The following is a 22,570-nucleotide window of genomic DNA, read 5'->3' as shown; positions in this document are numbered from 1 at the left end:
ATGCCACTAACTCAGAAAGCAATTTTGGCCTTGGAGCATATTTAGTGGCAAACCATCAGGGTCATACACAAAGAACCAGACTAGATGATGCCACCTGCTCTTAATCTAAGGGTGTGTCTAAAGGATTGATATAGAGAACTGATCTGCGACTGCATGGTGTTGGGGAAACTCACCCCTGTTCCCATGTAAACAGAAGCAAACACCTAAACAGTAACAGCGCGCACTGTTCACTGACTTGTAATTGTAACGGTAAGTGGTCAGGTCCCAGCGACCTGAGGCCTGCGCTGGCATATGCGCACGATAAAGGAGACCCAGCCACACCGTTACGTGTCTAACAGGACCTGCTTTATTGCCGTGTTCTTTGCAGTTTCATTAACTCCTCGGATCACATGACCCTTGGAGCGCGTAGGACGCTACAGAAAGGTAAAGTAAAGTGATCTTATATAGCACTCTTCGCTGATAATGTTGGCCTAGGTGGTAATGCTGAACATAGTTGATCAAAAACAGTACGTTTGGAAAACATTTTGTTTTAAATAAACACATTTATAGGGCTTTTCCAAAAATGAAAGTACTTCTGCATGTCTGTTTCAGGATGCTGGCACGTGTATACGATTGTAGAGCCTTACCGGATCACTTAGATTTTGTTTTGGTTCAGTGTCACTTAATGGCGGCTGTCCAATTGTAAATACGACTCGGATGATATCTAATGACGTCTTGTTTGTGGGTCTCCAACCCGAAACAAATAAAGTAGTAGATGCCAGTAGTGGGTTGCATTCGGTCGGATGCAGGGATGCAGTGGTAAGCAGTAAATGAAGGTGCGTGTAATGCCTTGACCTGGCAGGGTGTCCTGATCTGTCAGGCCCTACGTGGCGCAATAGATCTGGATGTCCAATGAAGCCCAGCCAAAAAGGCATTAGGATAATAAACACATACCACGAAAACACTACAAAAAAAGGAAATTCGGGGAAACAGCCTTCTCACGTCTAATTGCGAATATCTGGAACAAAATGCCCAAAGTAATTAGAACCACAGAAGACCACTCTACCTTCAGGAAACTTCTCAAAGCTTGCCATTTCAATAGACAATAACAACCGAGAAGGGACACCACAACAACAGCAACGAAGACAAACAACTAGAGAGACGATATGGACCAAAAGAACCACAAATAAGAACCTGTCTAGATACCGTCAAGCGGTATTCGAAGGGGTGTGCCAGAGAGCCCCACCCAAAAAAAGGATCTTCTCGCCTCTACTAATCCTTCTCCCTTCCTGCTCCTCTTACAGACCTTGAACTAGCCACACCCCATAAACATACAGAGAACCATTACTATGCTCCATTCTGAGAGTAAACAACCCAGATAGTCCAAAACATCAACAATGCAACTACGCACCAAGTTGCCAGATTAACCTACAGCTTCGACCACCTGTTACTCTGGCTCCCTTAGGGACACTATCTAAACAGTGAACACGACCAACCCATCATAACCACACAACTCACTAACAACAACACAAACATTACTACACACCCGAGGCACAGAATCGTACACGTACGTTTACCATGCAGGAGGCCTCTCACAAACTACCACATGTTAAAACAACACTCACAGACACCAGTTCCTCCTGGTTCTGAATCTATCCTCTCATCCTTTTCCCCACTAGCCTCTCATCCCCCTCTCTTGCAGAGCCACGTGAGCACCTGGAGACTGCCCCTGGGTTGTAGCGGTGCACAGTACAAATGAACATAATATAACATAGAATAACATACTGGAAGCCAGCAGCAAACCCAGATGAAACTGTCATAGAAGGAGCATTAGATAGATCTTATAGACAAGGCATATAATAGAATGGAAAATGGTATGATCATCCTGGGTGGAGATTTAAATATAGCCTGTAGGAATAAACAGGGTGTGCTATTAAGGGAACAAATGACACCTCTGAAATGAACTGGAAGAAGAGGACTTTCATTGTTAAAGGCAATGGACTACGGAGGCATGCACATATTAAATGGGCACATACGGGGGGGGACCCAGCAATCCGACATGGAAAAGGGGTACACAGAAGGTGACATTAGATTGCATATTTTTACCCAGAAACATGCTCCCCCCCAATAGAAGAACCTGTGGTAGTTACATTGCAAAGCAGCAATCAAAACCTTATTAGATTGCTCTGGTCGGGTGACGTAACCACTGGGGGTGGCATGTATACCCATAAAACTGAAGTTACACAGGGATGAAACCACCTATGGGTGACAAAGGAAAACATTGAAAGTCTCACTTTGCAATATAGAAACAAGTAACGACTTGGAAAGGGGCAATCACTAGGGGGGCTCTGGATTATACTCCTATAATTCAGAGTTTTGTGGAAAGAGACGACAGGAGCGTGAGGAGGGTTTTCCATCACCACTACCCCTTTAACACTGAGATGGACACCCACAGGAAGCAATTCAGACAAGATCAGAGCCGAATACAAAAAATGCTGGTATTAGAAGTGGGACCAGCCTCGATTAAGAGAAAGCAACCATATTGAAACTGGTTGCGTGCCCATAAGGCGGCAATGATGCAATCAGGCTCTGACACAATGCTAAAGGCGAAATGCAAAAAGAAGACAGGTGAAATATGGGAGCTGATTAATCAGAACGGCACAACCCAGGCAGCCCTCCAGACTAATGCGGTAGATGAAAGGACTTGGATTGACCACTTGCAGGCCTTTTCAATGGCATAAAAATTGTAAAATCCAGGGAAGACAATTGGTCTGGTAGAGAATGGAATATCACTCACGAAAAAGAGGACATTATGAGCTTGATTAAGAAAGCTAGCAGCGCCCGAACTCCAGACGCTGACGGTTTAACGAATGCTATCCTAAAAAAGGACCCAGAGCTATGGAATGACTTTGTGTAGCTTCTCTTTGAACAAATTGTGAAAAATAGGGCTATTCCACCTTCTTGAAGGGCGGTTATTATAGAACTGATATTCAAGAAGGGTAACAGGACTGACCCTAAAAGCTATCGACCAACTGCACTTCTGGATGTAGCTGAAAACATTTTCACATCCCTGGTGCTGAGATACTTGATGGATTGGACCGAGTCAGTTGGGCATAGAGACATCTTCCAGACTCGGTTCGTTAAAGGTATAGGGATCAGTTTAAATACCCTCTTTTTTATAAAGATACAAAAGAGTAGGACACTCGAAAGGAGGACAAAAATATATGTGGCCTTTGTTTATCTAGCCCAAGCATTCAACAGCATAGATCGACAACTGTTATGGAATAAAATTCTGAGATGGGGTTGTCCGAGAGATCTGCTTGAGCCAATAGTAGCACTATATTGAGAGACCTCCTTGAGAGGTAGATTAAACTCTGCTGCCTGCCCTGTCTGGAGAGATACTGATGTTTAGAGGTTTTAAACAGGGCTGCCCCCTAGCACCCACATTATTTAATCTGTATTTTTCCGATCTGAGAGATACAATAGGACAGGCAAGATCTTTCTCCCCACACTTGGAAGGGAGGTCTGTTGGCCTGCATATATACACCGACGACCAGGTTCTTCTGGACCAGACTCCGGTCGGCCTGCGGCACCAGCTTGATAAGTTGAATGAATATGTCCAAATAAATGGTTTGGTAATTACTGGTGCAAAAACCAAACTGCTAACGCTTCAATTTCTCCATACAAGAAAAAGAAGGCAGATCGTATGGCGCATGCCAGACGAGCCTCTGGAAAGTGCAGACACCTTCAGATACCTGGGGCTTTGTATTTACTTGAGCAGGGTAGATGCCCCGAGTGAAAAGGTGTTGAGAATGAGAGCAAAAGGTTTAGCATCACAGGGAGTGATACTCCACATAAAATGTGGCCACATTTCTGTGCTACTGGTGCTTCAGTTCTATAAACTCAACGTGATCGCTGTTCTGACCTATGGAACTGAATCGCCATTGTTCAGGGGTGTTGCTAGATCTGGAAAAGATCCGGGGCTATGCTAATTTTGGGAGTGTCGGGACTGGAGGCAAGCTAGCCTTTTTGGTTGTAACCCCTGAGCTTCTATCCGGGGCTACAACCAAAAAGACCCGGGGCTATAGCCCCCTTAGCCCCCCCCTAGCAACGTCTCTGCCATTGTTCATTCCTCATACCCTGTGGCCAATTCTGGAAGGAATATTCTGGAAGAAAGTTCTAATGCTCCCAAGGTCCATCCCAATCCAGGTTGTGAGGTAGGAACTGGGTCAGCTTTCGTTACGAGCTATGGTAAATTGGAAATCCTCAGTCTAGTATCGGAAGTGCATAATGAGTAACTCTCCGGTTGTGCGCCAAAATTGAAAGCCTCTCTAATTAATGAAGGGGAGAGGATAGGGTGACCAGACGTCCGGGTTTTCCGGGACAGTCCGGGGAAATCACCCGACGTCCCGGGGTCCCAGGAGTTTATTTAGTTTATAAACCCCGTCCGGGGTTTTGATTACGGACCTTTTTTGCTGTTTTTTTTTTTGCCGGGACCTGGTTTCGAAATCCCGAAATCGGGTCCCGGCGCAACTTTTCCTGTGAGAATGGGGGCGTGAAATGCTTTTCACGGCCCCACTTCCTCCTCCTTCCCCTCCCCGGCGCTATCCTCCAATGAGAGGAGTGTGCCTGTTAGCACACCCCCTCCTTGACCCCCACAATGGGCCAACGAAACAGAAGTAGGACTAAAGTCGTATGTGTATTTTCTTTAGTCCTACTTCTATTTCCATAGCCCGTCCGGGATTTGGCCACCCTAGGAGAGGATCCTCGTTGAGTGGGGTAAGGCTTGCAAAGGTATATTGATCAGGTTAAACCTCACAGGAGAATGATGCATAATCAACCTGGAGAATGTCAAGAAACAAAATATGGAGAGACGACTGGATTTGCAGGCAGGATGAGCGTAAAACATTTAAATAGTTTTATAATTTTAACCATGAATCAAAATCAGTAGCCATGTACCTGAGCAGGTTCAATTTGTACCCGACTAAAAAGGTTCTCGCCACGCGACTAGCCGCTGGGGAGAAAGACCTGGGCTGTAGACATAGTAAGGAAAGAATGTATGTGTAACACTGCAGCACATCATACATACTATTCTGCACAGGACTAACCTCTAGGAGAACAGAATATTTTGGGAGCTCAGTCGTCAAATTTAGCTCTTTAACCCCAGAGCAACGGTGGGTCACTGCAATGGGTGGAGAAAACATCCACCTGGTCTTAGCGAGCTCTTTAAAAGAAAAAGTATCTGTCTAAATACTTTTATTTTTTAATAAATTGTTTGGTGTTACTAGCCACAAACTAGACGAAGACGAGAAACACTAGGTGATGTCTTAGTATAGTAATCTATAGTTGTCTTGTTTTGGGTTTTATTGTTTTATATACTGAGACCTGTTTTGACACTGATTGCTAAAGGTTTGTAATAAACCAAATGGAAATTAAAAAAAATAAAAAAAAGATAACAACGCCCAGCGCATTTGCTTATTTGAAACAACATTTTGTTACAAACAGGCAGATTTTGCTTAACGCTGTTCGGGATCACAAGTCAGTGAAGTGTGTTTGCTATTGGGAATACAACACGCCTTTCTGATTGCACCTCATGCACCCTTTTGGTAGTGAGCACTAAAGTGAGCACTTCGAAAGGGGTAGGGGCTCTCAGCTGGCCCCTTTTACTAGTAAGATCTCTCCCACACTATGCAGCTCCTTCCTGCTCAAGGCGATTCTGATGGCACGCCTAACCTCTAACTCCCGCCCTGAATTGCTCTGTGCGTTTCCCAAAAATGCACCACTCATCTTTACATTCCCAAACTCCTCACTTTGAATGCTCTCCTGACCTTGATGATTTCTTTGTCATGGAATGGCATTGCATCTCAGTGTAATTATTGTCACAAGTCACTATCGTGCCCCTTATCGATCATGCTTTTTCCTAGTCGTAATTGTTCCAATCTCGATCTCAATCTACCCTGATCATCTCCAAAATGTCTCTTGCTTGTTGGGTTGCTCTTGGTCTTGTATTAATTGCCCCTTCAGTCTAACAGTTGCCCAATTTGTCTAGTTAGCACCCAACCCTATATCAATGGATTTCCGCCTTTTAATAGGTCTCTCCACTCGACATTTTCCCTTCTCCTTGTGTGTAGTTCCTGCTCCTTGTTGTCCCACCCTGACTTGACTCATGTTCTTCTTAATGGGCATGCACCAAATATAAGGTTCCTTGATTCACCAGTATCCTTTAAATTTCTGTCCCTAATTACACACTTATAACCTTCATTACTTATTTCAGTATACACTCCTTTGGTCAAGTTTCCTGTACCTCTCTTGGCAACCTCATACAATCCGGACTCAACAGTAAACACTCCACTGCAACACAATTTACCCCATCTCCAAATTTCTTAACACAGCTCACCATTCCCACCTCTCCTCCTTTGGCAACCTCTTCAACCAAACGGTCTCCATTTACTGGATCGCGAGTGCCTGCTCCCCCATTCCCCTTTCTGTGGGTGTCCAGAGAGGATCTGTCCTTGGCCCATTCCCGTTCACACTCTACACTATCTCCATGGATAAGCTCACCTCCTCCTTTGGTTTCCCTGTCAACTCTTTGGCAATGAGACCCGGACCTTCTCTTTTCCGTCGTTCACGCCTGCCATCTCTCAAAACACCACCAACCTCTTCGCATCCATCTATCAATGGAAGGCATTACTATGCCTGATGCTGAACTCTTTCAGAAATGATATTTCTCCCTCTGCCTTCAATGCAAATCCCGCGCTCCCATTTCCCTTCTCTTCTCACCAGACAACCTCACTTCTTCACCCAAGATTCTAATCCTTGTGGTACTCTTTTACAGCCACCCTAAACACCAACATTTCGACCGAGCCACTACCACAGCTGTGAGACTCAGTCTCCACAACATCGAACAAATGTGCCCCACTTCACCCGCCACTCAGCCAAAACACTATTCTCTGATCTTGTGCCTGGTAAACTTGATTACTTCGCAAGCTTGCTCCGGTCACCATGCCAGCTGGCTCCACGATCTTACTGCCCCCACCTTGCTGGCTGCATCCCCCTGTACCCCCCCCCACACCTTCCGTTCCTCCACCATCCTTACCCTTTCTGTTCCCCGACACGCCTGTGCCTCCTCCCGCTTCTGTTCCTTCTCCTTACTTGCTATACCCAGCTGAAGACACGTCCTTACATATCATAACTATACCACGGCTGGACATCTTCAAGACCAGACCTAAGCTCCACCTTCTGTCCTGAGTAGGTGCTCCCCCAAAGCTCCCCATCTGACTCCACTCTGCGCTAGCCACACTACTGCTGCATTCCTGTGCTCAGCTGTGAATATGGGAATATGTACAATATGCTAAATCACGGCACTGCTTCTACTTCAGGGTTACCAGCTGTGTCTGTAACATTGTCAGTGTCCCAAGTTTCTGTATCCCATTACCTGTCCCCCTCATCAACTCGTCCCAGAAAGCCCCAGTATATTGTAAAATCTCCCCATCGCGGGACTCCGTCTGTCTCCTCTACTCTTCTGGTCAGAATAACACCCCACCTTCAAGCAGTACACATAGTTGAATACAATGTTCCTAGCCTTAAGCACGCCACTCCATTAATTAGTGTATCTGCTCCTTTGCTTAATTTTAATGTGCCTCCCCTTTCCCGACCTGGTCCTCTTATAAATTGGCCAAATTCCCTTGCCCTTTTCACCACTCGTCCACGTACTACGGCGCTGCTCCAGTGAATTGGCATGGTCTTCCCCTTATGCACCACCCTGCTTGTGTGTGTGGGGCAATGAAGGGGCTGGGGGATGGGGGATGGAGGGGGGTTACCGCGTCTGAGCAAAAGAGGGAGGTAATGCAGGCAAAGCCTGACAGCATTAGGGAAATGAGCTGAGGGGGCAGGTGTCTTGCACTGCTCGGCTGTAGAGTGTTGGGCGAGTTTAGGATCTGGTAGAGATTGTGTTGGGGGAGAGGATCACCTTAACACCAGGACTCAAGCTTGGAGGACGTTTCAGAGTCCACACCAAGGATGGGCACAGCTTAGCAGCACCATGCTGCCTGCACTTGTGTTTAAAACCGGAGACAAACATCACACTTAGGAAAAAATAGGTATCAAGAATAAATCACAATTCAGTGCAGTAGAGAAATAAAATGATATCAAACCAGATATATAAATACAAATAATACGAACATGCATTCAAGTAAGCACTGGCGAGGCTAAGGAATGCTTATATAAGGGGGCAGGACGCATGCGTGGATGGCATCATGTGTACAGTTCCCTAAATCTGGAGCCAGAACCCCTGGATGCTGCCTTAGGGTGAGTCTTCATCCAGAGGCGTCGATGGTCTCTACTTTTATTCGGATTTAGAGAAATGTTGGTTCCCCCCCAGGTGGACGTGTCCAGCGTTACGCTGATGCCCCCACTCACTGGCCCTGCTCAAGAGACACTTACACCCCAATCTGTACCTTGGTGGGAGGACACGGTAGCCTACCAGGATACACATACCCTCCTGTTTTAAAGAAAGGATGTGGAAAACATTGCACCCGTTTACTATGGGAACATCTCTGTCATGGTCCTGGCACTATTAGGGGACCAGTTTGTTGCCTCCAAACTGGACTACGTAGTGCCCGATCTACAGTATTGTAGCTTATAAGGCTTGGAAGCAGAGGTGTGGACAGCAATTACCCCAGTCTTGGCACTCCTTTCAAGGACGGCAGGAATTCTGGGGATTGTTAGAGTCTTGCAACTGAAAGTAGACCTCCATGCCCAGAGGGCATTGCAAATCACTGGGTTTCTTTCCCTCACCGCCATGTCCGGCACGGTCTCTCCTGAGCCTGGCAGCTCTGCTGGTGTCTACCACCACTATGGGCTGGATGCCACCTAAGTTAGGAATAAACACTGGCACCCATCGTATTGCTCAGGCCTGGCCTTCTTGTGTGGAGGAGTGCCCGTGGAACTGAGCAGTAACAACTTTCAAGGCAGCCCCACCAGCCCCAGGCTTTCCTCTGAACCTATTTCTTTACTGAAAAGTTGGACTTGGGTTTCTGGCATATGCTTTTCCTATTTCTGGAGGCTATGCGTCTCAGGCTTCTTGAGTGTTGGCTTCATCTTTGCTGCCACATGAGCACTAGGCAAGTGTAGCAATTTGTTTCAAGAAGGTCCTCACCGGCCACAACACATAGCCAGTTTACTGGAGCTAACAAGGGATTTGAGGACAGGACTTCCTTGGTTTCCTTAGCGCTCTGTCGTATCATGTGGTGCATACGCCCCCCCCCTCTTCTTTCGCTGTAGGTTCCTCTTGTTGAGACACTTGTTGTCCAGTGTGGCAGAGCCACCTCCTTTTGAATATCGCTGAATCTGTGCCGCCCTGAGATAGAATTGGAAGGAGTCTACCCTTAACTCCCATTGTATCAGTGATTGCCCTAGGCATGGTAAAATGATTCTGCGTGGTGGGCAGTGGTGGTCTTCGACCCTGTTGTCCTACACCTGTGGGAAGGGTTCTGTATGCCAGGTAAGTATAATGCTTTCAACGTGTATGGTATATCCTACGCCTGGTGCTCGTGTGCCCTGGTGCATCAATATGCTATGTTCATTATGTACCGGTGTGTACCTGCTGGGGACAGTAGAGGTAGGCCTTTCCCCGATACTCTGGTGCTCCGGTGAGATTCCCTGCACTCAGTGCCTATCTCATACCCTGATGCCCTTTGGCTCCCTGCTGCTGGTTTCTCTGGGTTCGCTTTATTGCCTGAGTGACCCTCAGTTCCTTCGCCTGGACGATTAAAAAAATTCTGATACCTATTTGTGGATGCCCCAATCCTTTCGCAGGGTCCCCGATTGTAGCGGGCACACACAAATTAAAAGAACACTGTGAAGTCAGGAAAGAAGAGAGACAAGAAAGAAGAGGAGGTCAATAAACCCAAGTCCCTACGCTGCATGCTGACCTGAGTGCCATTCCCAGGAACCAACTCCTAACACCATGTGCTGACATGCACGGCGAGTGCATGGCCTCGGAATGCCTTGCCCCTGCGGCACATGCCCAGAACCTGCCTTCAGCTCCTGGACTACAGGTCCCGGCAATCCCTGCTCTGTCTGCCTTATCTGTATCACGCAAGGTGCTGCAATGGCCTTTCTTCTAATATTTCTGTTGATCTAAAAATGATTCTTCTCTTGTGTCCCCTGTGGTTATGTTTGCATACATGGCCGGCTGAAGATGTGTCAGTGTCAGGGGGGGAGGGCACTTAATCATGACGCTTAGCCCACCGTTGCTTTGCCTTGAAGCTGGGAAAAGCAGCCACCTGTGGGCTGCTCAAATTATAATGTAGACAAAAGAATGCAGCAAGGTGCTAAATAGCTACAGATGATCAAGGCACAGGCAGCCAGCAGGGAGCTGAAATACTAAATGCAGGGTGCCAATGTCGGGGAACCCTGAAAATAACGCGACAAGGTGGTAAGAACATTGGTGTATACTGCAAGGGGGAGGCGACAGGCCTGTGGGCGCCACCAATGGCATGCTGTACACATTTAAAGTCCACATTAAAGAATTATGTTTCTGTGTCATAAGACTGCCAACATGGTGCAGCTGCTCAGGTGCCTCCCACCGAGCCCTGGGCCCATTTCAACTGAAAAACCTAAAAGGCCCTGACGCCACCCCAGTTTGCATAGCACTCCATTGCGCTAGTGCAAATAATGTGGCCGAGTGGGAGGAGACACTGGGCCCGGAGAGCTGCACGCTAAGCATGGGGACGAGTAGAACTCTAGGTTTGCAAGAGGGTCCTGTACTGGTTGTACACACCTTTCACCCGCTTCTCCCCATTCTTTCATACTCATTGACAACCTCCCTGGTACCTGCTTGTGCCTCTACGAGGATATGTGCCCACCCCAGGCAGAGGTGATGTCTTAGTAACCCACAGATTCACGAAAAAAGACCACTGCCTTCAATTTAGCGGTGGCCCCTTTGCCACGTGATTCCTGGGTCACCCACGACTCGTCACTTCTATATAAATCATGAAAGAGATCCTGGTTGATTCCAGGATTCTGGAGCTTGTAGCATTAGAACTCAACAATGTTGCATGTGGCAAAAGTTATCTAGAGATGACTGATTTGGCAGGGTGAGGGACAAGAAAGATCATAACATCTAGAAAATTATAAATGTATAAAATATGGCATTAATGCCATTCAAAACTGTCATTTATAAGAATTTGCTTGTTGTACATGGTCCACTGCCTATTAGTTGCGCATGAAAATATTTCTTTAAAGCAGGATTTTGAAAACGGTTGTATGCTGTACTTCGGTCACGTTATTAAGGGGGCTTTATGGAAGACATGTTTCTATTTTCAAACAGGTTGTAAAGTCATTTAGTTCTGTACATGAGCTGGGTTCTCAGCTATTCTCTGCAGTGCAGTTGGAAGGGAAATGTTTACACTTTACAGGGTTGTTTACATTTCCTGTGAAGCAAGCCTGCCGATTAAAGAGAGGCAGGAGATCACATGGGTTCACAGATGTACCCGGCCATGGCCAGCCCACAACATGCAGCTGAAGAGCTAATCGCATGCTGTGCTTTATGTCATGAGACTATCATGCTTAGAAAAGAATGAGTCTAACCAGTTTGATATTCTAGGCTTCCCATTGGTTGAAACCAGAGGCGTTGCTGAGGGGGGCTAAGGGGGCTATAGCCCCTGGTCTTTTGGTTGTAGCCCCGGATAGAATCTCAGGACCTACAACCAAAAGGCTCGCTAGCCCCGAGTCCCGACAGTCCCGACATTAGCTTAGCCCCGGATCTTTTCCAGACCTAGCAACACCCCTGGTTGAAACCCTTGATTCGTACTTTCAGTTCACAGTTATGTCATTATCCTTCTAAACGATGTTGTTCGCAACGACTGTTGTTTGTCCAATAAACATAATTAAGTTCCCAAATAGGGAACTCCCGTCCATCACACACTTTCATGGGCACAGGAATAAGAGCCAAATATTTTAAAGTATGGTTTTCTGAGATTTCACAACACTTCTCAACAGCTGTAGTAAAATAAAATAAACAAGAATCCTTCGCAATAACACCTCCTGTGCATATAGTTATTCTTCATACAACTGTACGCTATAGTTGCTGTATGTAACTGAACAACTTCAAAGATTGTTCAAAGAGTGTACAATGAAATCAAAATGCGCTCACCTCCCCATGCATGTAGTGATCCCAGAGTTAGAACAGCAAAATCAAATGTAAGTTTCATCACAATGCTCAACAGTTTGTGTGATCTAAAAGTGTGATCTAAAAATGTATTTCTAGATCACACAAACTGTTGAGCACGGTGATGAAAGTTACATTTGATTTTGCTGTTCTAACTCTGGGATCACTATATCCACGGGGAGGCGAGCGAATTTTGATCTCTTTGTACCGCCTTCAAGTTGTGTAGGATACTCTATCTAGTCCATGGGACCATTAGTAGATCAGAACTACATACTTTCTAGGCTGTAAGAAATGAAATACAGAGTATTGCACTTTTTTTTGATGACCATTGAACAAGTGAATGGAAAATAAATAAATAAAGGGTCTAGATGGATTTACCAGACGTAAAAGGCATAATTGTCTAGAAAGCAAGATTTCATCTACAGAATATTTAGTCAATAACTACATGGAGATTGCATTATATAATGATCATATTGTCATTGAGTTTATTATTGAGATTGTCAATTATACAATGGAGTGCATCATAATTATTTGTCAATTGGAAATACTCTACTGAATGTACTCTATTTATACTTTTTAGAACTTAAGTAGAATACAGCCCCTGATGAAGAGATACTTGATCTCGAAACGCGTTGGGCATGAGGAATAAACCCCTATGAAAAACCAAAGAAATGTGTCTTGTGTGATATTTGGATTCTAAGGACTACCTTTTGAAGAATAACTGTATGCACAAAAGATGTCATTTTAAAGGATTCTCTTTTATTTTATTTGACTACAGCTGTTGAGAAGTGTTGTGAAATATAGGAAAAGCATAGTTTAAACTATTTGGCTCTTATTCTTGAGCCCAGGAAAGTGTGCGAGGGACTGGAGCTTCCTATTTGGGAGCCATATTTTGTTCGGTTTTAGTTTTTCAATCCCTGTGCCAGGGTTGACCTTTCTCCCTCGCAGCTAGAAATTGATTACACATAACTATTTATATGTCAAATGATCTTACTGTTTATATTACCAGGTGTGCATTGAGTAACGAGTGAGTCATGCCCAATAAACATAGCCAAGCATGTACCATATATATGTATATGTGTATCACATAGATGCGTCATGTGAAATACTACCGCTTAGCAGCGTCTCTCGCTCATATGTGCTAGGAAGGAAAGAACGAATTCCCTATTTGTGCCTCTGTGCTCCCCGGGTAATATAGCAGGACTGAACAGGTTCCACAGAGATTCAGTATCCCCCCAGCCCCACTCCCCCTCCCCGTTTCCTCCCAATCCTTCCCCCAAGCGGCTCAAGTCTATCCATCAAAATCGAGGCCTTGCCACCAAAACTCTCCTTTCTAACTATGCAGCATAGAACTTCCTGGTGGTGTTCTGTACAGTCTGAAGGCAGGAAGGGTTCCCTCCACACTATGCAAATTGCAGTAGTCTCGAAATGCACGACAGCTTTATAAGCAAAGTCAGAGAGAAGATAAACGATCCGGAAGCTGTTGGTTAAAAATCAGCCCTTACACGTTCCAGCTGTTTAGTTGCCATGGCCAATGATTGCAGTGTTTATGCACATGATTGACAAGTGGGCGGCTACCGCGTATCCACTGGCCCGCACATCTTATCTAAGAGCATTTCTCGGGCCTCAGACCCGCCTGCATAGTTTTGACATTTTAAGGCTGGCTCGCTGTTCAGCTTGATCGTGGCCGACAGAGTCTGTTTCTGAGGTCTTCCTGGAAAAAGCTCTAGAGCTGAACGACTCACACAAACCATTTCACAAATGTATACATCAGACATTCCTATGATTTTCTTCTGCGAAAGAAGTCGCACAGAAACAAGGCTTGAGGCATAAGAATTGCAATAAGCAAGGCTGGTGTAATAACCGGTCACGATGCAACACACAGACGTAATGTAACAAACGCCACGATGTAACACGCGTCATACAGCATGAACCAGCAGCAGAGGCTGGTTTTGCTGCCACAGGGAGCTGAGGGCTTCCCATGGGGCACCAGTCAACACTTTTTCGCTACTGTGCGGGGAGGCAAGACCGCATCTGAAAGGATCCCAGGTGGAGGCTTGGCCTCTCCCCTACCAGTGGCAGATTTAAGGCAAAAAGGGCCCCGTAGGCAAGATTGATGGGGGTCCCTGAGTAGGCAGAGCAGGGTGGGAGAAGTTATTGGCTACCACAAGTGTGGAATTTATGAACTTCAGTAACAAATGTTTTATGAACATCACTAATCACTTCTCATTAGCAGCCTAATGGGGTGAGCCAGCCAATCAGGTGGCTAGGAACGTGGGCTGAAACCTGCGATCTCAGCCCGAGTTCCAAGTCGCCTAATGCCCGTCTCTCCAGCCTGCCATCTTCCCCCACCCCGACCCCTTTTAAAACATCCGCCTCCCCACTTAAATCATTGTGGCAGCAGCTTCCTTCTTCATTTTCTCTTGCGTGTGGCGGCCACTGAAAGGGAAGAAGCACTACGTACAGCGCCCTGCCTTCCCTTTCCATGGTGGCCATCTTTGAACAGTCTTTTCGTTCTGTAAACGGGACGCCAAGAGAAAGCTTTCAATTAGCCCAGCCCATGTGACAGGTGCTAACGGCATTAAGCACCCCTTCCAAGGGCTGGAATGGGTGATTAACGCCACATTGTAAAGTGTGTGCTTACTGAGCCTCTTAAAAGGATAAGAGCTCAATGGGAGGTCCTGTGCAGCCCCAGCTGTTATTGTTAAAGTCATTGCACTTCAGTTGTGACACCACAATATCTGCTACCTACATCAGCACACAGCAGAAACGCAGCGGCCACTACGGCACTTAATAAAGCCATGACAAGCTTTTCAAATTCCTTCCTTATAAAATAGCTTTGTGTGACGCTTTCCAGCCATTAACTGATAAGGCACTGTTTATGGTTGAATATTTTCTCTGTGCACTGCTGGAGTTTAGCACATGAGAGCAAGAATCTGCATGTTATTCTTTACTTTAAAGCACACAACAAATGCGTTTTTTAGATGCATTTATATTAAACTGCTTAAATTACTTTCTCCAACATATTAGACGCTGCATATTAGCACCCGGGATGGGGCGCAGCCAATCAGGTTCCGCTGATCGCAGGCTGAATCCGGCGATCTCAGCCCACATTCCATGGAACCTGCAGGCTGCCTCCCCCACCGCAGGCCGCCATCTTCTACCCACCCTTTCCCTTTTTAAAAAAATGTATCCCAGCCCCCCTCCCTAGCCCCACCTACCTGATCATGATGGCGTTGCCTGCCTCCACCGTAGCAGCCTCCCTCCTTCAATGAACAGGACACTGTGTGTGTCCAGTTCTTTGAATGAAAATAACAAACATTCTGATTAGCCCTCGCCGGGGCTTTACCCGACCGGGAATCCCTCGGCCGGGATTCCTTTCCTTTGTTCCCAGGAGGGGGGGCGTGACAGCCCCTCAGCCAATGAGGAGGCTCGAAACGGGGCAATCCCAGCTCCGAGCCTCCACATGGCTGGATGCTGCCATCCTCTCCTGCTGGGGATTCAGGTACGTTTTTTCCTCCCCCCCATGCAAACAATCCCCTCCCCGCTCTCCCAACCCCACTTACCTTCTTATTTCTCCTTTTTCAAGAGCGAACACGCTGGGAAAACTTCTGTCCCCAGTGCGTCCGTTCCCAATGGCCGCAATGGAAAGGGAAAATGGACTCCGTTTTCCCTTCCCTGGTGGCCATTTTTTGACATTTTTTTTTTCGTTCCGAAACGCTGCTGCTATTAGTACCCTAGTCTTGTGGGTCGCGGTACTAATAGCAATAAGCCCCTCGCAGCGGGGGCATTACCGAGTCAGGTAATGCCTCGGGGCCTTCATTAAGACCCTCTCTTCACTTTGGCCAATAACTATGGGCCCCGCGGCATTACCCTACTCAGTAATGCCCCTGTGGCTTATTGTTTAATTCTTCAACACCCCGGGTTACCGTTTGGTAACCCGGAGTGCTAATAGCATTAGCTCCCCGTTCCAACGGCTGGAACGGGGGTAACGACCCGGTGTCCTTGTTGTAGGTCCTCCCTTCGCTCGAGCCTATAACTTGAATTGCTGGGCCGTTACCCAAGGGTGTTAACACTATATTATTATTCTTTTTGTAATCCAACCATAGTCTACATTGATTATATGCATCATCAACTGGAAGATCTCAGACAATGCATTAAGCAAGAGGCCAGGAATCAAAGGGGATGACAGCGTATGGCCACATATTGTAAGAAAGTATTCCCTACCGCAAGTAAACAAATATTGCAAGTCAACTCGGAGTTGCATGACCTGATAAAGGAACTCCTCTGTGTCTCACAACCTCCCTATACCGAACTATAAAGGGTACTTTACGTCATATATTACAAACAGTATAACCTAATAAACAGCTTGATGTAACGAGCAATCATAATGTTGCAACCAGGCATTACGTAACGAGCAGGTATACTGTAAAAAAAAGTTCAGGGTACACAAAAAACAAACATGTAACAAACAGGGCAGAAGAAGCAAGCATGATATGAGAAACAACATAATGTAATAAGTGAGCATGATGTAGCAAGGGGTGTGATGTAGCAAGGGGTGTGATGTAACAAGGGGTGTGATGTAGCAAGGGGTGTGATGTAGCAAGGGGTGTGATGTAGCAAGGGGTATGATGTAGCAAGGGGTGTGATGTAGCAAGGGGTGTGATGTAGCAAGGGGTGTGATGTAGCAAGGGGTGTGATGTAGCAAGGGGTGTGATGTAGCAAGCATGAATGGTGTTTGAGACAGGCAAGCATTAGATCTCCATTTATTTCATTTATTTATACATCTTTGCAACACCCAGACCCTGGGGCATCACAGCGTTTGTTACAGAGATGCATATACAGGTACAGTAGGTACAGTAAGCAGTGAATGGCAGAATGCGGCAAGCAGGCCAGAAGTGACAAACAGCATAATATTGACAAGCAAGCATGATACAAACATACATGAAGTAATAAGCAGGCAGCATGCCTCGAGACAATTAAGTATGCAGTGCGCACGTTACGGCAATGAATATAAACAGCATATAATGAAAGACATCAATAGGGCTCATGATGGGTTTGGAGGCGTGGCAAATCTTTGCCAGTAATTTCGTTACTACTACTTTACAGTAATCGAATTGCTGTCTGTTTTACTGCATTGCTGAATTCTGAGGTTGTGTTTAAAGTGTAGACTTTGGGCCTCATTACAAATTAGCCGGTAAACTTTGAAAGTGAAAGTAATTCCGTTTACCAGCACTTTTAACGTCCCAGCAGATCACAAGTAGGTGGAAATACTGCTGCTGGTAAACGTCCCAGCAGATCACAAGTAGGTGGAAATACTGCTGCTGGTAATACCGGCGCCGGATGCCGGACCGTCAGGAATTACCATCGCCAGTGATACCAGCAACGGAATACCAGATGTCCAAGACCCCAGCGTCGGTATTACTGGCAAATCACTGGCAGAGATAGCAGCACCTTAGTGAAGCCAGTAATTGGACACAGGTGATGTCAAACAGGCCACATGTGCACTGAATCCACCCAGGTGCACCCAATGCACACAGGAAGAGTACTAAAGGGCCACATCTGCCCCCAAAACACTTACCAGCACAACCCTGCTGCCACTCATTGCTGCTATCATGGACCTCGAGGTGGTCTGTGCTGATTTACAGCTGCTGGGGCTGGAGTACCAGCAGTGGCGACAGAAGGGCAGGGAGAGAAGGAGGAGGAGGATGCAGATGGGGATGCAGGTTGCGAGGAGGAGGTGTGCAGTGATCCTGCGCACAAGGGCCACATTATGGACCTTCACGAACACACAAATCTTCACAATGTAAAGCCTTGACAGTGGCACCATCAGATAACTCCTCACTCACATCCAGGAGGACATAGGCAGCAGGATCGGCATTAGGACAGCCATACCCCCACAGGTAAAGCTGGTGTTGGTCGGGCACTTCCTGGCCTCTGGCACGTTCCAGCACTCTGTTAGCCAGCTGTATGGCATATCACAGCCACCTGCATTCTCCTGAGTGCTGGTGCAGGTGCTGGAAGCCCTCCTGCGCCATGTGGGCCAACACACTGTCTTCCCCACCACCCTGGCATAGCTCAACGCTACCAAGGCCCAGTTCTATGCCATTGCTGCATGCCCAATGTGGTGGCAGCATTAGATTGCATGCACGTGGAACTGGTGCCCCCCCCCCAGGGGAGGTCTACAGGAACTGGAAGCAGTTCTATTCCCTCAATGTCCAGGTGACCTGTGACGCAAACCTGACCATCATGCACTTCGGTGCCCAGTTTCCAGGATCAACCCACAACGCTCTGATCATGCAGAACAGCACCCTGCCGGCGTATACGGCAAGTCATAGGGGACTAGGACCTGGATGTTGGGTGAGTCCATGTACAATCCCATCTACCTTGCAACTTGAGTGACAGGCAAGGAGGGTGTAACAATGTTACAAATACATGTCTGTGATGGACCCTGCACACGCAGGAACCACCAGCACACCCCTAAATTGACAGGCTTCAACACACAGGGGTAGCACATGACTTGAGACGTAGCAGTCACTGAGTAGGCCATTGCAACCCCAACGAGACAACCACAAATAATGAACAAGGATGCAACCCTCACCCCAATGCAAACGCAGGACATTATCAGACATGACTACCTAGGGTCACCAAATGCATGTTCTGGGCAGTGCAATACGCATGCAAAGACTGGACTGTGAAACAGTGTAGCACAATGTGAGAAGGGACATGCATGCACAGACTGACCTTTGCAATGCCACTATCACGAGCAATGCCATTACCAATCTACAGTACTCACATCTGTGTCTCCCCACCTTGTAGGTGACTCTTGATACCCACTGATTCCATGGCTAACGACTCCTCTGAGGAATCCCCAGACGCCGCAGGAGATGTAGTACATCCGGGCCTATGTGAAGACCAGGGTGGTGATTGAGTGGACCTTTTGCCACCTGAAGGCCCGATTCAGGTGCCTGAACAGGTCCGTGGTGGGCTCATGTACAGACCAGATTGCATTGGCTTGTGCAATGTTGTACAATGTCTGCATCAGGCGCAACATACCCCTGCCTCCTGCTCTGGACGTTCCTCCCCCAGAGGATGATGATGCTGTGCCAGTCGGTCACATGCATCTGCGCACTGAGCGCACTAAGGCCTGGGATGGATGTATGACCCGGCAAGAACTCATTGAGAACTTTTGCTGAGTTCCCCGTCCACTCAGCACTTCCCTTGCACCTTACTGTATATCATGCACAGTGATGGTAAACACTTAGTTTTGAAGAAATGCAATGTCCAGGCATTTCTTCATGTGAAAGCATGATTCTGGCAGTTTGGTAGTCGGTATCGGTGTTATTGGCACATACCTACCGGTAACACTGGCAAATTACTGTTGTTGCCGGTAATACCCGTGTGTCGTTATTACTGTTACTGTGCAGGCATCTGTGGACTTGTAACATGCCGGTAATTCTGGAGATTGCCCCACCAGTAACGGTAATACTGGTATGCCGGCATAACTGCCGTTTTACCAGTGTACTCATAATGAGCCCCATTATGTAAGCAAATTGTGCATTGACAAATTGGCTATGGTAACTATTTCATGGTGATGCTCCAAACGAAATGACAATAATCTTTCAATTGATTGTCCCTTTCATTTTAGCATGGGTCAGAGTAAAACAATATGCTCTATAGCGATCCCAAATTGGATTTTGTAGGCTGATAAATTATGTATAGATGTTGGTTGAATTTTGTATACACGTATTTACTCTCGATTCGAAGATTCAGATTATTTAAGGTCTATGAATAGCGCATTATTTGTGTTTCCAAATGTTGTTATGCATTCATGCAGCGCCAACATGCAGATTATTCTGATTGGGGACCAGATGCTTTGGTTTTATGTATGTCAGTCTACTCGAACAGGGCTGTGGTTAATACAAAATATGGCATACATAAATGTTCTGAAGATATGTTAAGAATTGGGATGTATATTTGGCATTTTGTTTTCCTAATTTTCTTCAAGGGAACCAGCGACTAGCTGAACTGTTTAAGTTTGTTTGTGTTAACTACTTCACCCTGAGGAAGAATGGGGAAGTAAGAACATGTGAAACATACTTCTCTTTTTACAGCGGAGAGCACATTGATTCTGGGTGTATTTTGATAACATTGAGATTTGTTGGCTGTCTATCTTTAATTATTGATCAGGGGTTGTCTGCTTGTGTCTCATTTGTGATATGCTTAGATACTGCTGAATAAAGTTGCTCAGGAATGCGCATACTGACATTCCGTCATATGAAATGTATCAATTAAATCAATGTTTATTCTATACATTTAGTTGTGATTTGTGAGGCTGACATTTCTACCCTTTGTTCATGGAGCGTGGGTCCTTTGCTTTTTCTTCTTACGATTTATTTGCTGGCTTCATCGAGGCCTCATTGGGAACCTGTGAGGTTGTGAGTATCCCAGGGTGCCTAAAAGTCACCCTGTTCAATGCGCAAGTCTCTACGCAGTGATGGCTGCCTGAATTAATGTGGGGGCCCGGCCTGACAGATATGAGGCTCTCCCACCTCTGAACCCCTGAGGAAATCAAGTGTCAAGTCTAACAGACTAACTGCGCACTGTAAGATTGAGCAGGAAGTGATGTAGTTGTGATGTGTCCTTCGGAGGTGGCAATGGATCGCGCATGATTATAAAAGGTGCAGAGATGGAGGCGTGATGGACTCCTAATGGCATTGCAGGCTTAGTAACCGGTGGTTCTCCCCTTGTAATAACGCGGCTGACTTTTAGAATGGTAATTTTGAGCTACCAATCCGGCAGCGGAGGGGGTTGAATCCAAGAGTTGAATGTGCCCGAGGTGAATGTTGTTGGTAACATAAGATAATGAGATGGGGCAGACGACATACAAGAAGCACTGAAGATGCATAAGTATGGGATGCTTAAGTGTCCTTTTATTTGTGCAGGACGGTGAGGCTTTCTTTCATAAACGAGTTGCCAGGGCCAATGGGAGCGGGGGCGAGAGGTCAACGGGAAGCCTGATGGTCATGATCACAAAATGGTCATGCGAAGTGATAAGGCCTAGAAGGCCCAACCTTTTGGGAGACCACTTTGAGTCCTGAGGATTGAAAACCAAGTTATATGGCTCTTCATACCTCCAGGTTCAGTTATTTAGTGGACCTCTGTGTCCTAAAGCTGCAAGTCCTTGATCATTTCTGCATTAGATGAAGCAGGACTATGCCATTTCGAGCCCCTGTCATAGAAGAATCTGTATGTGTTTGCATGAGTGGCCCTTCAGGATAATGACTAGGCCTGCCATGGGATTTGGATTTGTATACCGAGATTATGACCGAACACACTTTTTTAGATTAATCTGTCGTGTTACATTGTATGGCTATCTAGAATAAAGGGGTACTAAGCATGCAGCTTGATTGTTATAAAGAAGTTACAAACTTAACCACTCCTTGTAGTAGGTAAATGTGTGCATGCAATGTGCATGACATGGCATAAGATTGCAAGGAATCCTTTAAAAATTGCATAAGGGCCGATGGACGTCTCCATTGCAGATGAGTCAGGTTCTAATCATTGTTTAAGGTCGGTGTCAAACCTGGACAGCACATAGTTAATATATTCAAGAATCTGGTAAAATAAGCAAAATTTAACACCAATTATGTGTGCGTGCAAATATGTAAAAACACACAGACGCACTAATTTTCCCAAACAACCATGCCCATCATACAACATGTGTGTAGGAAGAACAAACCTCATGTATCATGGTGGCTTGCTAGCCTACTTACCTGTATACAAGATGACTGACAGCACGTCATTATCCATCCAACAGGTACACACTCGACTGACACTGAGTCATGCCTCACACTTCCTCCTCTTGTAAGAATCCATTTGCTGTTAGGACGGCAGCAAAACCATTTTACACCAGATGGGGGCTTTTTAACAAGCTCCCCACAAAGAAACGTTGAAGCGTAGCTTCGGTACTGCCTCCGTCACGTGACTAATTTCTGCCCGAGTCAGGTGTTCTACGCACGTATTTAGGTGCTTTCTTCGAAGTGTTCGGCGCTTCTGATTGTTGATTCTAACGTTTCCTTCTCGCTGTGCGTTTCTACGTTTCCTCCATTATTCTGGTGTCCTGATCTGCAGAGCCTTTCATCCAGTCACAGAGATCTTTCATGCCACCTTTAGCGCTTCATGGTGGCATTCGTGTGAGGTCAATTTCCCTCATTCAGTGCTTCAGTGCGGCATTCAGGTGATGGCCGCTCGCCACAGTCAGCGCTTCAGAGCGGCATTTCTATGAAGTCTGTTCGCCACATTCAACTCTTCATGGCGGCATTCCTCTGAGGACATTCCGCCGCGTTCTAAGCTTTGAAGAAAGCACCTAAATACGTGCGTAGAACATGTGACTCAGGCAGAAACGAGTCACGTGAC

At 46.3% G+C, this 22,570-nt stretch overlaps 1 protein-coding gene across 2 annotated transcripts in view; it reads right to left on the bottom strand.

Annotated features, from left to right (window-relative positions):
* The window catches only part of LAMA3 (laminin subunit alpha 3), a 1,348,901-nt gene that overhangs the window by 204,540 nt on the left and 1,121,791 nt on the right, over positions 1–22,570 (bottom strand). The gene's annotated exons all lie outside the window — the stretch shown is intronic.

Source organism: Ambystoma mexicanum, chromosome 5q (assembly GCF_040938575.1).
Source record: "Ambystoma mexicanum isolate Mex_15411 chromosome 5q, UKY_AmexF1_1, whole genome shotgun sequence".
NCBI classification, from domain to species: Eukaryota; Metazoa; Chordata; class Amphibia; order Caudata; family Ambystomatidae; genus Ambystoma; species Ambystoma mexicanum.
Note: the sequence above shows the minus strand (reverse complement) of the source record. Positions and strands in the feature narration are given on the sequence as shown.